Below are 14,323 nucleotides of genomic sequence, written 5' to 3'. Positions count from 1 at the left end.
CTCATTTCTTATCATAAATTATGTTTGTTCCCTTAATTTTAAATGTGCTACAATACATGTTGGTTCTTTACAAATAAAGGTTCTTAACTCAAAATAACTCAACATTTCATACCTGATGGTGATATTTTTAATTTTAAGTGAGCCTGGGGAGTGGATAATATTTCTTGTTGCGGAGAGCACCCCAAAATGTGTAGGGAGGCTTATAGGCCATGCAAATGATCAATAGACTAATTCTCCACAGCACTGCCTATTAAGGTGCATTTACACTACAAAGATGATCACTCAAAAGATGGCTTTTAAGCGCTCATTTTGCATAAACTACTAATTGGTACTAATGCCTATTAGTACCAATTAGTAGCCTGTGAGCCATGGGGAGCTTTATTCAGGGAACAGACCACCCACTGTTCCCTAATTAAACTCCCTTTGTTCTGCCCCAGGGTTGAGAGCTACAAAAATGTAATCAGTGCTCCCTGGGAGAACACAGCGTGTGGTCCTTCTTATCAGCTGTTCTGTCAAGCAATGAATTTCCTGCAAAACTGAAATTCATCATTCGGCAGAAAAGTGAAAGATGGGCACATTTACATCCAACAATTATTGCTCAAAAGATGGCTTTTGAGCAAATTTTGAGCCATAGTCGTTGTGTCTAAATTGGGCCTTTAGAAAGTAGCTATCCTAGCAGTCAATATCCAAACTTTTAACAGGCTTTGCAGCATGACTAGGGGTGTGAGCCAATCCAGACCACACATGCATATTCAGCTGTTTCATCGGTGCCAGTAGTCTTCTGGTCGGGTTGGTGTCTAGGAGGAAGGGAGATATTATTTTGCTTATTCGAATTACTGCAAACAATATGGAAAAGGAAGCAAAAATCAGAAGCCAATGTGTTTGTATTGCAATTTTTAACATTTCTTTGACGTAAAAATAAGGAATTATACTGATTTGTTGCACAATTACTAAAAAAAAAATATTAACCCCTTAGTGACGGCGCTATCGTAAAACTACGTCCTGCTTTTGCAGGACGTGTATGGAGGGAGGTAGCGCCGCTATCTCCCTCCATACAGCGCGGGCGTCAGCTGTTTATTACAGCTGACACCCGCGGGCAATAGGCGCGCTCGGCCGTTCGGCCAATCGCGGCTATTAACCCTTTAAATGTCGCTGTCAATTCTAAAAGCGGCATTTAAATCCCCCGAACGCTGTTTGTGGGTCCCGCACGGCCCCCCCGCGGTGAGATCGGGGGAGCCGTGCAGGTGTCATGGCAGCCAGGGGCCTAATGAATGGCCCCAGGGCTGCCTTAGCAGACTGCCTATCAAGCCATTCACACAGGGTGGCTTGATAGACTGCCTGTAAAAAAGCAGTATGACGTAATGCTATAGCATTACGGCATACTGCAGGAGCGATCAAAGCATCACATGTTAAAGTCCCCCAGGGGGACTTCAAAGTAAAGTAAGAAAAAAGATCAATAAAGTTTTTTAAATTGTAAAAAAAAAAAAGTTCTAAAAGTTTAAATCACCCCCCTTTTGCCATATCAATTATTAAAAAATCTAAATCATAAAATAAAAATATGTATTTGGTTTCGCCGTGTCCATAAAAGTCCGATCTATCAAAGTAGTGCATTATTTTTCCTGCACGGTGAACGTCGTCCGAAAAAAAAAATAAAGAACGCCAGAAATACACTTTTTTAGTTACCCTGTCTTCCAGAAAAAATGCAATAAAAAGCGATCAAAAAGTTGTATGTATTCCAAATTGATACTATCGGAAACTACAGGACATCTCGCAAAAATTGAGCCCTTGCACAACTACGTCGACAGAAAAATAAAAAAGTTATTGCGCGCACAAAATGACCGCAGAAAATAATTGAAAAAAATACAAGTACTACAGCAAAAAAAAAACTATATGTTTGGTATCGTAGTAATCGTACTGACCCATAGACTAAAAATATCAGGTCGTTTTTGTTGCAGTTTGTGCGCCGTAGAAACAGGACGCACCGAAAGATGGTGGAATGTCGGTTTTTTTTCCATTTCTCTCCGCTAAGAATTTTTTAAAAGTTTTTCAGTAAATTATATGGTACAATAAATAGTGCCATTGAAAAATACAACTCATCCCGCAAAAAACAAGCCCTCATAAAGGGACGTCGATGGATAAATAAAGGAGCTACAATTTTTTAAAAGGGAGTAGGAAAAAACAAAAATGGAAAAAAGCAAAGAAGCTCCGTCACTAAGGGGTTAAACTAGGTTTCCATCCAGAATTAAAATTGGCACTATAAAGTGTTTGACATTGGCTTGTAATTTAGGGTGTGTTCAGATGAGCTTGTGTTCGCGCATACATACGCGCGCAGAAAAACGCGCACCTATTAAAACCATGTATTTCCTGTGAAGTGTTCATATGTCCGTGTTTTTCCTGCGTGTGAACGTGCGCACCACAGGAAAAAGGACATGCATGGCTGTTTGGTCCGTACTGCGCCGATCTTAAAGGGGTTGTCCCGCGCCGAAACGGGATGTTTTTTTTTTCAAACCCCCCCCCCCCCCCCCGTTCGGCGCGAGACAACCCCGATGCAGGGACCTAAAGAAAAATCCGCACAGCGCTTACCTGAATCCCCGCGCTCCGGTGACTTCTTACTTACCTGCTGAAGATGGCCGCCGGGATCTTCTCCCTCGGTGGACCGCAGGGCTTCTGTGCGGTCCATTGCCGATTCCAGCCTCCTGATTGGCTGGAATCGGAACGTGACGGGGCGGAGCTACACGGAGCTGGCATCCTGCACGAGCGGCCCCATTGAGAAAAGAAGAAGACCCGGACTGTGCAAGCGCGTCTAATTTGGCCATTAGACGCCGAAAATTAGGCGGGCTCCATGGAAACGAGGACGCTAGCAACGGAGCAGGTAAGTGAAAAACTTCTGATAACTTCTGTATGGCTCATAATTAATGCACAATGTACATTACAAAGTGCATTAATATGGCCATACAGAAGTGTATAGACCCACTTGCAGCCGCGGGACAACCCCTTTAACATTGGCTCCTATGGGACACGCAGCACGGGAGTCCGGCCGTGTGAACTACCCAATATACAGCAATGGTTTTTTATTTTTTTAAGCCTAAATGATTTTGTGTCTTTCCCTTCGCATTAAGCACTCCATACTGTGTTGCGGCTGTGGTTTTTTGTAAACACAAATAAACAATGTGCATCCGCGGACTTTGTTCTGCCTGTTATAAATGTCTTGGTCAAAACGGTGCATTGTGCGTGCGGGGGTTCCCTGTCATTGTTTCCTTCTTATTGTAGGTGGTGGGGGGTTATTGTGTCGCGCTGTTTATTTTTTTATTTTGTTTTAATTAATAAAAAAAAAATTAGGGGTGACAAACCAAAACAAAAGGAACATAAAAGCAAAAAAAAAAAAAGCAAGAAAATCAAAGTATATGAAGGCTGCAACATACATTCACACAGCCAGTTGAGGTGGAGAATAGAATTTTAAAAAAATGTTAAAAAAATCACTAATGATTGTGGGTAAAGGAAAAACCTGACGCTCAGAACTATCAATGCCTAATATTGGCGCTGTGCATATTTCCTGGTATGATGATAGAGCCCTTTATGGGCGTATAAGGTATGACATACATGGTATATACTCATTGTTATAGGTTAGGCTACATAGAACCCCCTCCCCTAACCCCACCACCACCACCAGCTTCTGTGTAATGTCATGTGCAGACTGGTCCTTTGTCCTTTTGCCATGTGGTCTGGGTACAAAAGTCTTCTTTGTCCTTCAGCTGCTGCTGGAGAAGGGGGACTGTAGGAAGAATGAAGTCAGTGTGTGTCTGTGTGTGTGTGTGTGTCTGTGTGTGTGTGTGTGTGTGTCATGTGATTCAAGCTAGCTGACTGTGGTGGTAACTTTATGCTGCAAAGACTACTTCCTCATCTTTTTGGACTACTGAACCCATCTTCAGCAACCAACGCAGCACACACCTGACATCCTGCTGCTGTCTAGCAGCCATCATGATGAGATATGTTGGTACGGGTCTCTGAAAGTCAAAACACTACAGCTGTGCAACAAATAGACATTTACACTGATCAATGCCCATCTCCACCAGACTATCAATTGTGACACTAACCCTCTCCCTCTTCTTGTGTCTTTAATTTTCATTAGAAAACTATTACGAGAACAATGTACATGAGATTGAAATGGAGGAAGCCCCAACAACCACGGGCAAGTTACTTTTCTTTACCTGTGTGCAACCAATTTTTTCCATTGCTCCAGCAAAAGCTGAATACACAAAAAAGCAGCAAAGTTGCTTCAAAAGTGAAATATAACATTTTCTTTTTTTTCCAGAACCAAAAGCTGAAGAAAAATTTAAAAAGAAACAGATTAATAAGTTTGTTTAACCTCTAAGTGACCACCCCAAATTTTTTTTAGATCCTGCTTTAGTGGGCTTTAATCCCCAGGGCCATAAAAACACACTCGCTCTGAAGATTAAAGCCCCGTGGGCTGTGGTCGTGAAAGCTCCATGCTGATGGCTGATAGAGGTAACCATCAACCAGGAGCTGTCAGAGGGGGCCGCAGAGAGCCCCTCCACTCTGGTCACATGATCGCCGGTATCCATCACATACTGTTAATCACGTAAAAGTGTAGAAAAAGTATATAAAAGTTAAAGATTCAACTGAAAGTACTCACCCCCATACTTCGGGATGTTCCAAGGTGATCTGGTCCTTCCAATACTTTACGTCGCCTTCTGCACATGCGCACCAGACGTCATACGTGCCGGTCACATGATCACTGTTATCCAATGGAAAGTGATGATTTTAAACCTCAAGTAACTAAATGAGAAAAACCCAACTCTGCTACATTTCTACATAATGCTTGTAAAATCCCAAGTGCAATCTTGTATTATTCCACTTTATTTGGTACTGACTTAGTTCCTCTTGTGCTAAAAATCTTTTTATTTATTTCAGAAGTATCAACTAACAAAATCACACAATCCCGGATAAATCTAGGAACGCTGATCCTTCTTACTATCATGTTCCTTTTTTTGATTGTCATGTCAAGTCTACTGTTAAATTACTGTAAGTTTTGGTTAATAGGCTCTACTATTATTTTTTATAGGGTGGTGGCACAGCTATAAACTACTGTATTATCTACTTCCTCCTTAAATTCTCTAGTGTACACTGAGGATATGCACCTCAGCATGTAAATTCAGGTTCTAAAATTATGAGTGCTTTATGCTTTTTATGAGTTCCATTGATGTGCAGACTGCTTACATTACTGCAGCCCTTTACTTCCTCCCTGCTGATGTCTGTTGCATGAGCAGATAAAAAAATGAATAGATAGAAGGGATAGATAGATTGATAGATAGATAGATAGATAGATAGATAGATAGATAGATAGATAGATAGATAATTCTTCAATATCTTACACAAACATGGAATTACAAGATTAGTGTAGAGATATGTAAAAACTATTGGTTTGCGCTTCTGAGTTTCATTTATGACCAATGACAAACAATTAGAGATGAGCGAGCACCAAAATGCTCGGGTGCTCGTTACTCGAGACGAACTTTTCGCGATGCTCGAGGGTTCGCTTTGAATAACGAACCCCATTGAAGTCAATGGGCGACCCGAGCATTTTTGTATATCGCCGATGCTCGCTAAGGTTTCCATGTGTGAAAATCTGGGCAATTCAAGAAAGTGATGGGAACGACACAGCAACGGATAGGGCAGGCGAGGGGCTACATGTTGTGCTGCATCTCAAGTTCCCAGGTCCCACTATTAAGCCACAATAGCGGCAAGAGTGCCCCCCCCTCCCAACAATTTTTACTTCTGAAAAGCCCTCATTAGCAATGCATACCTTAGCTAAGCACCACACTACCTCCAACAAAGCACAATCACTGCCTGCATGACACTCCGCTGCCACTTCTCCTGGGTTACATGCTGCCCAACCCCCCCCCCCCCCGCACGACCCAGTGTCAACAGCGCACACCAAACTGTCCCTGCCCAGCCTTCAGCTGCCCTCATGCCACGCCACACTCATGTCTATTTATAAGTGCGTCTGCCACAGGAAAAGCAGGCACACACTGCAAAGGGTTGGCACGGCTAGGCAGCGACCCTCTTTAAAAGGGGAGGGGCGATAGCCCACAATGCTGTACAGAAGCAATGAGAAATATAATCCTGTGCCACCGCCATCAGGAGCTGCACACGTGGGCATAGCAATGGGGAACCTATGTGCCACACACTATTCATTCTGTCAAGGTGTCTGCATGCCCCAGTCAGACCGGGCTTTTTAATTCATAGACACAGGCAGGTACAACTCCCTATTGTAAAGTCCCTGTGGACCGACAGCATGGGTGGCTCCCTGGAACCCACCGGCGGTACATAAAAATATCCCATTGCAGTGCCCATCACAGCTGAGGTAGTAATGTCATGTTTAATGCAGGTGGGCTTCGGCCCACACTGCATGCCCCAGTCAGACTGGGGTTCTTTAGAAGTGGAAACAGATGCACTTATAATTCCCTGTGGACCCACAGCATGGGTGGGTGCCAGGAAGCCACCGGCGGTACATAAATATATCCCATTGCATTGCCCAACACAGCTGAGGTAGTAATGTCGTGCTTAAAGGGGTTGTCCCGCGGCAGCAAGTGGGTCTATACACTTCTGTATGGCCATATTAATGCACTTTGTAATGTACATTGTGCATTAATTATGAGCCATACAGAAGTTATCAAAAGTTTTTCACTTACCTGCTCCGTTGCTAGCGTCCTCGTTCCCATGGAGCCGACTAATTTTCGCCGTCTAATGGCCAAATTAGCCGCACTTGCGCAGTCCGGGTCTTCTTCTGTTCTCAATGGGGCTCCGTGTAGCTCCGTGTAGCTTCGCCCCGTCACGTGCTGATTCCAGCCAATCAGGAGGCTGGAATCAGCAATGGACCGCACAGAAGAGCTGCGGTCCACGGAGGGAGAAGATGCCGGCGGCCATCTTCACCGGTAAGTATAGAAGTCACCGGAGCGCGGGGATTCAGGTAAGCGCTGTGCTGGTTTTTTTTTTAAGTCCCTGCATCGGGGTTGTCTCGCGCCGAACGTGGGGGGGGTTGAAAAAAAAAAAAACGTTTCGGCGCGGGACAACCCCTTTAATGCAGGTGGGCTTCGGCCCACACTGCATGCCCCAGTCAGACTGGGGTTCTTTAGAAGTGGAAACAGATGCATTTATAATTCCCTGTGGACCCACAGCATGGGTGGCTCCCTGGAACCCACCGGCGGTACATAAAAATATCCCATTGCAGTGCCCATCACAGCTGAGGTAGTAATCTCATGTTTAATGCAGGTGGGCTTCGGCCCACACTGCATGCCCCAGTCAGACTGGGGTTCTTTAGAAGTGGAAACAGATGCATTTATAATTCCCTGTGGACCCACAGCATGGGTGGGTGCCAGGAAGCCACCAGCGGTACATAAAAATATCCCATTGCATTGCCAAACACAGCGGATGTAACGTCAGCTGTAATGCAGGTGGGCTAAAAATTAATTTGATTACACTGTAGGCGAGGGCCACAAAAATTGCTGTATCAACAGTACTAATGTACATCCCAAAAATTGGCCATGGCCAGCCAAGAGGGCAGGTGAAACCCATTAATCGCTTTGGTTAATGTGGCTTAATTGGTAACTAGGCCAGGAGGCAGCCCAGTTAAAATAAAAATTGTTTGAGGTGAAAGTTTCAACGCTTTAATGAGCATTGAAACGTATAAAAATTGTTTAGAAAAATTATATGACTGAGCCTTGTGGGCCTAAGAAAAGTTGCCCGTTCGGCGTGATTATGTGAGGTTTCAGGAGGAGGAGCAGGAGGAGGAGGAGGAATATTATACACAGATTGATGAAGCAAAAAGGTCCCCGTTTTTGATGGGGATAGAGAACGATGCTTCCATCCGCGGGTGCAGCCTACGCATTGCTTAGGTATCGCTGCTGTCCGCTGGTGGAGAAGAGAAGTCTGGGGAAATCCAGGCTTTGTTCATCTTGATGAGTGTTAGCCTGTCGGCACTGTCAGTTGACAGGCGGGTACGCTTATCTGTGATGATTCCCCCAGCCGCACTAAACACCCTCTCTGACAAAACGCTAGCCGCAGGACAAGCAAGCACCTCCAGGGCATACAGCGCAAGTTCAGGCCACGTGTCCAGCTTCGACACCCAGTAGTTGTAGGGGGCAGAGGCGTCACGGAGGACGGTCGTGCGATCGGCTACGTACTCCCTCACCATCCTTTTACAGTGCTCCCGCCAACTTAGCCGTGACTGGGGAGCAGTGACACAGTCTTGCTGGGGAGCCATAAAGCTGGCAAAGGCCTTAAAGAGTGTTGGCCTGCCTGTGCTGTACATCCTGCCTGATCTCCGCGCCTCCCCTGCTACCTGGCCCTCGGAACTGCGCCTTCGGCCACTACCGCTGTCGTATGGGAATTTTACCATCAGTTTGTCCGCCAGGGTCCTGTGGTATAGCAACACTCTCGAACCCCTTTCCTCTTCGGGTATGAGAGTGGAAAGGTTCTCCTTATACCGTGGATCGAGCAGTGTGTACACCCAGTAATCCGTAGTGGCCAGAATGCGTGTAACGCGAGGGTCACGAGAAAGGCATCCTAACATGAAGTCAGCCATGTGTGCCAGGGTACCTGTACGCAACACATGGCTGTCCTCACTAGGAAGATCACTTTCAGGATCCTCCTCCTCCTCCTCCTCCTCAGGCCATACACGCTGAAAGGATGACAGGCCACCAGCATGTCTACCCTCACCAGTGGGCCAAGCTGTGTCTTCCCCCTCCTCCTCATCTTCCTCCTCCTCCTCCTCCTCCTGCTCACCGCGCTGAGATATAGACAGGAGGGTGCTCTGACTATCCAGCGACATACTGTCTTCCCCCGTCTCTGTTTCCGACTGCAAAGCGTCTGCCTTTATGCTTTGCAGGGAACTTCTCAAGAGGCATAGCAGAGGAATGGTACCGCTAATGATTGCAGCATCGCCACTCACCACCTGGGTAGACTCCTCAAAGTTTCGAAGGACCTGGCAGATGTCTGCCAACCAGGCCCACTCTTCTGAAAATAATTGAGGAGGCTGACTCCCACTGCGCCGCCCATGTTGGAGTTGGTATTCCACTATAGCTCTACGCTGCTCATAGAGCCTGGCCAACATGTGGAGCGTAGAGTTCCACCGTGTGGGCACGTCGCACAGCAGTCGGTGCACTGGCAGATTAAACCGATGTTGCAGGGTGCGCAGGGTGGCAGCGTCCGTGTGGGACTTGCGGAAATGTGCGCAGAGCTGGCGCACCTTTACGAGCAGGTCTGACAAGCGTGGGTAGCTTTTCAGAAAGCGCTGAACCACCAAATTAAAGACGTGGGCCAGGCATATCACGTGCGTGAGGCTGCCGAGCTGCAGAGCCGCCACGACCATGCCCGGTTGGAGGCTCAGCGGCGCAAGCCAACGGTCGGTCTGCTCTGTCAGACCCTGCAGCAGTTCGTGGGCCGTGTGCCTCCTATCTCCTAAGCTGAGTAGTTTCAGCACGGCCTGCTGACGCTTGCCCACCGCTGTGCTGCCACGCCGCGCGACACCGACTGCTGGCGACGTGCTGCTGCTGACACATCTTGATTGCGAGACAGAGGTTGCGGAGGAGGAGGAGGTTGGTTTAGTGGAGGAAGCATACACCGCCGCAGATACCAGCACCGAGCTGGGGCCCGCAATTCTGGGGGTGGGTAGGACGTGAGCGGTCCCAGGCTCTGACTCGGTCCCAGCCTCCACTAAATTCACCCAATGTGCCGTCAGGGAGATATAGTGGCCCTGCCCGCCTGTGCTTGTCCACGTGTCCGTTGTTAAGTGGACCTTGGCAGTAACCGCGTTGGTGAGGGCGCGTACAATGTTGCGGGAGACGTGGTCGTGCAGGGCTGGGACGGCACATCGGGAAAAGTAGTGGCGACTGGGAACCGAGTAGCGCGGGGCCGCCGCCGCCATCATACTTTTGAAAGCCTCCGTTTCCACAACCCTATACGGCAGCATCTCCAGGCTGATAAATTTGGCAATGTGCACGTTTAACGCTTGAGCGTGCGGGCGCGTGGCGGCGTACTTGCGCTTGCGCTCAAACACTTGCGCTAGCGACGGCTGGACGGTGCGCTGAGAGACATTGGTGGATGGGGCCGAGGACAGCGGAGGTGAGGGTGTGGGTGCAGGCCAGGAGACGGTAGTGCCTGTGTCCTCAGAGTGGGGTTGGATCTCAGTGGCAGGTTGGGGCACAGGGGGAGAGGCAGCGGTGCAAACCGGAGGCGGTAAACGGCCTTCGTCCCACCTTGTGGGGTGCTTGGCCATCATATGTCTGCGCATGCTGGTGGTGGTGAGGCTGGTGGTGGTGGCTCCCCGGCTGATCTTGGCGCGACAAAGGTTGCACACCACTGTTCGTCGGTCGTCTGCACTCTCAGTGAAAAACTGCCAGACCTTTGAGCACCTCGGCCTCTGCAGGGTGGCATGGCGCGAGGGGGCGCTTTGGGAAACAGTTGGTGGATTATTCGGTCTGGCCCTGCCTCTACCCCTGGCCACCGCACTGCCTCTTGCAACCTGCCCTGCTCGAAGCACTTTCTGCCATCCACGACAGGACCTGCTCACACTGCTCATTTTCTAATAAGGGTCTACCGCGTGGACCCATTAAATGTGCTATGAATGTGGGGACGCCAGAAACGTGCCTCTCTCCTAATCCCGCAGCAGTCGGCTGCGCTACACCAGGATCAGGAGCTCGGCCTGTGCCCACACCCGGACTAGGGCCTCCGCGTCCTCGGCCGCGCCGACGTCCTCTAGGCCTACCCCTACCCCTCAGCATGCTGTATTACCAGGAATGCAGAAACACAACACTGTAATTAAATGTGCCGCTTATTGGCCTGTGGTTTGAGGCTGAGTTCGCTTAGGGAACGCCAGGAAATAATTTTGCGCAAGCCTGCTGTAACACTTAGCTGGCTGCGTATTTATTTGGGGAAATTTTACCCCCAGCAGACACGGACCCAGAACACTGAGCAGAGTGACAGGCAGGCCAAATAGATTTTTTTCTAATCTTTTTTTGCACAAGGACCACTGCGTATATTCAATCTATAAGATGTCTTCTGGCCCTGCCTACACAATTCTGTCCCTGTAGTATTACTGCAGGGAGCAATGCTCTGCACGGCCGATATAGCAAAAAAAAAAAAATGTGCAACACTGCTAAAAGCAGCCTCCACACTACTGCACACTGTTAGATGTGGCCCTAAGAAGGACCGTTGGGGTTCTTGAAGCCTACACTAACTCCTAACGCTCTCCCTACAGCAGCTCCAACACTATAGCACTGTCCCTCAGCTTTCTCACAACGCATCTGTGGCGAGCCGCAGGAGGGGCCGATTTTTATACTCGGGTGACACCTGATCTCCCCAGCCACTCACAGCAGGGGGGTGGTATAGGGCTTGAACGACGCAGGGGGAAGTTGTAATGCCTTCCCTGTCTTTCAATTGGCCAGAAAAGCGCGCTAACGTCTCAGAGAGGAAACTGAAAGTAACTCGAACATCGCGTGGTGCTCGCCTCTAGTAACGAGCATCTCGAACACGCTAATACTCGAACGAGTATCAAGCTCGGACTAGTACTTTCGCTCATCTCTACAAACAATATAGTAAATGCTAAGAATAAGCTGAAAGTGTCTTTATAGTTTTTTCATTTATCTGCTACTTACTCCACAGATTTGGCAATGAATGAAGATATGTCACATCTGAAGAATTATGGTAACTCTCCTCCATATTAACAGCCACCTTAGAGAAATGTATTTCTTAAGGTTTTCTTCTATCAATTGTACCTAGGTCAGAGAAATGTATAAGATACACATAAAGTATCTCACAGCCTTTTATACAAATTAAGGACATGGTTCAACTTCCATTCAGGCCATTAGTGATCTATTTTCCTAGAGGTGTATAGTAGTGAAGGGGTCATTGATAACATCCCTGGTGGTCTAGAGTTTAAAAGACCACCATTGTCTAAATGCAACATTACATGTCTACTGTGATGCTATGCAGAACCCTGTCTCTGGTGGTTTTGTGGTGAATGGGTTAATGCTGACATTTTCAGAGGTTTATGGTAGTTAAGTCAATGATAATATCCCTGGTAGTCTAGGGAGGTAGGCAAGATTTTAGCTCTTGCTGGCACCTGTACTGAAGGCAGCTGCACCACTTCTATCTTTCTGATTTCAGGCTTTGCTAATCCCCATGTGCTTTAGAGTCAAGCGTGGGATTGTTTCACCAACTAGTCCAGTCATTATTTTTGCTGTATTAGATTCACTCATAAAGAGATAGGACTTTAATTTAGGACATATGTTATATACCCTTTGAAAAACAAGTCATTGGGCATTATTAGCCAAGTGTAGCCTACGGCTTCTTCCATATCACCTTTCAGTATGGCCATGCGGTCCCACTCATCTTATTGCTCAGTTAACGTACACAGCATGCATTTTAGGATTCACTCTGTGCAGTATTAGAAAATCACAGTATTTTTCTAATTAGATACACACTTCATTGCATACAGTAGCTAAGTATTACCTATCATTCATCCGACAAGAACTTTTACCTTTATATACCAACTAGAGATGAGCGAACGTACTCGTTTCGAGTACTTACGCACCCGAGTACCGCCATTTTCGAGTACTTCAGTACTCGGGTGAAAAGATTCGGGGGGCGCCGGGGGGGCGGGGAGAGGCGTGGCGGTGCGGGGGGTAGCAGCGGGGAACAGGGGGGAGCCCTCTCTCTCTCCCTCTCCCCCCCACTCCCCACTGCTACCCCCCGTGCCGCCACGGCGCCCCCCAAATTTTTTCGCCCGAGTACGGAAGTACTCGGAAATCGCGGTATTCGGGCGAAAAAGGGGCGTGGCCGAGCACGTTCGCTCATCTCTAATACCAACCCAAGTGAGTCAACGCACTAAAACAGTAGTGCTGGCGGAGCTTCCTGCCATACCTACAGAAATTTTAAAAAATCTGTATGTTGTCTTATACCTCTCCATATTTAGTCTGTAATGGTTGATATACAGCTAATTAATTGTTTGTTTTGTCTAATGAGTAGAGATGAGCGAGCGTACTCTGCCACGCCCCTTTTTCGCCCGAGCACCGCGTTTTTCGAGTACTTCTGTACTCGGGCGAAAAGATTCGGGGGGCGCCATGGGTGAGTGGGGGGTTGCAGCGGGGAGTGGGGGGGAGAGGGAGAGAGAGAGGGCTCCCCCCTGTTCCCCGCTGCTACCCCCCGCGCCACCACGCCTCCCCCCGCCCCCCGGCGCCCCCCGAATCTTTTCACCCGAGTACTGAAGTACTCGAAAATCGCGGTGCTCGATCGAGTAAATACTCGAAACGAGTATACTCGCTCATCTCTACTAATGAGTAATTGAAAAATGTCTCCTCTGTTCCATGTTAAGAAAATGTAATCCTCAAGGATGGCCTCACTGACTTGAAGAATAGAAGTAAGTTGATGACTGTCTACTGTGTAATGGCAGCTTTAACTTTGTGTCTTTAAAAGTTTGAGAGTATAGAGGCTCTTGATTTAAGCAGAAAACTTGGAATTGTGATTTACAGGTTTGGAGACTACTATACGAGGGGGAACTTAAAAAGTCCTCCGCCCAACCAAGAAGGGAATGGGTTATGGGCATGAAACTTTTGTGAGTTTCAACACACTTACTACATTATTTTTGAAGCTTCTTCAACCCTTCAAAAAATAATTTAGATATTTGGTCACACCCACATGGCTTAAAACTTATGCATATACAATTGTTCATGAACTATACGCCAAACATGTTCCTTGGCTATTACTTTCAGTGAGATTCGCCTATCTTTCAAAACCAAGTCTTGACACTGTGATTGGTCTCCCAGATTTTCAGCATCATAGGTGAAAAAAAATCACTGTGCTGAAAGTTCGCACGTCATCTCTTCACAGTTGAGTATGATGGGCACTAGTCACCCAATGTTTCCATCACTCACTCATGAATCATAAATTGGCAGATAAGCCTACAACAAACATACTTTACAGCAAAAATTACAAAATTTTGCATACATTTCAGGAAGGGGGTCAAGCTGAGAACTTTTCAGCCCCCCTCCTACCCCATAGTTGAAATGGATTTTTCCGGTTTGGCATTCACAATGAATTGGAGTGACTACATGTACATTTCTGAAGGTCTACAGAGAAGAGAAATTTGGAGGAACAGTAATCATATGGTGACCAGTAGATAAAATTACACTGTATTATTATATGCAAGGTCCCAGCTGCCCCTAAACCACTTGGTCAATGGTAATTTTCCATCACTTGTTTATGAAAAAGAAAATCTGCTGGGCCTAGTGACATTTTAACCCAG

At 47.2% G+C, this 14,323-nt stretch overlaps 1 long non-coding RNA gene across 1 annotated transcript; it reads left to right on the top strand.

Moving 5' to 3' along the window:
• The first annotated feature begins 4,931 nt into the window (after positions 1 to 4,931).
• Positions 4,932 to 13,434, top strand: LOC136610833 (uncharacterized). Its single transcript, XR_010790178.1, has 3 exons — positions 4,932 to 5,043; positions 11,683 to 11,724; positions 13,394 to 13,434. It is a non-coding gene; the product is annotated as an uncharacterized lncRNA (long non-coding RNA).
• The last annotated feature ends 889 nt before the right edge of the window (positions 13,435 to 14,323 follow it).

Source organism: Eleutherodactylus coqui, chromosome 2 (genome assembly GCF_035609145.1).
Source record: "Eleutherodactylus coqui strain aEleCoq1 chromosome 2, aEleCoq1.hap1, whole genome shotgun sequence".
Taxonomy (NCBI): domain Eukaryota; kingdom Metazoa; phylum Chordata; class Amphibia; order Anura; family Eleutherodactylidae; genus Eleutherodactylus; species Eleutherodactylus coqui.
Note: the sequence above shows the minus strand (reverse complement) of the source record. Positions and strands in the feature narration are given on the sequence as shown.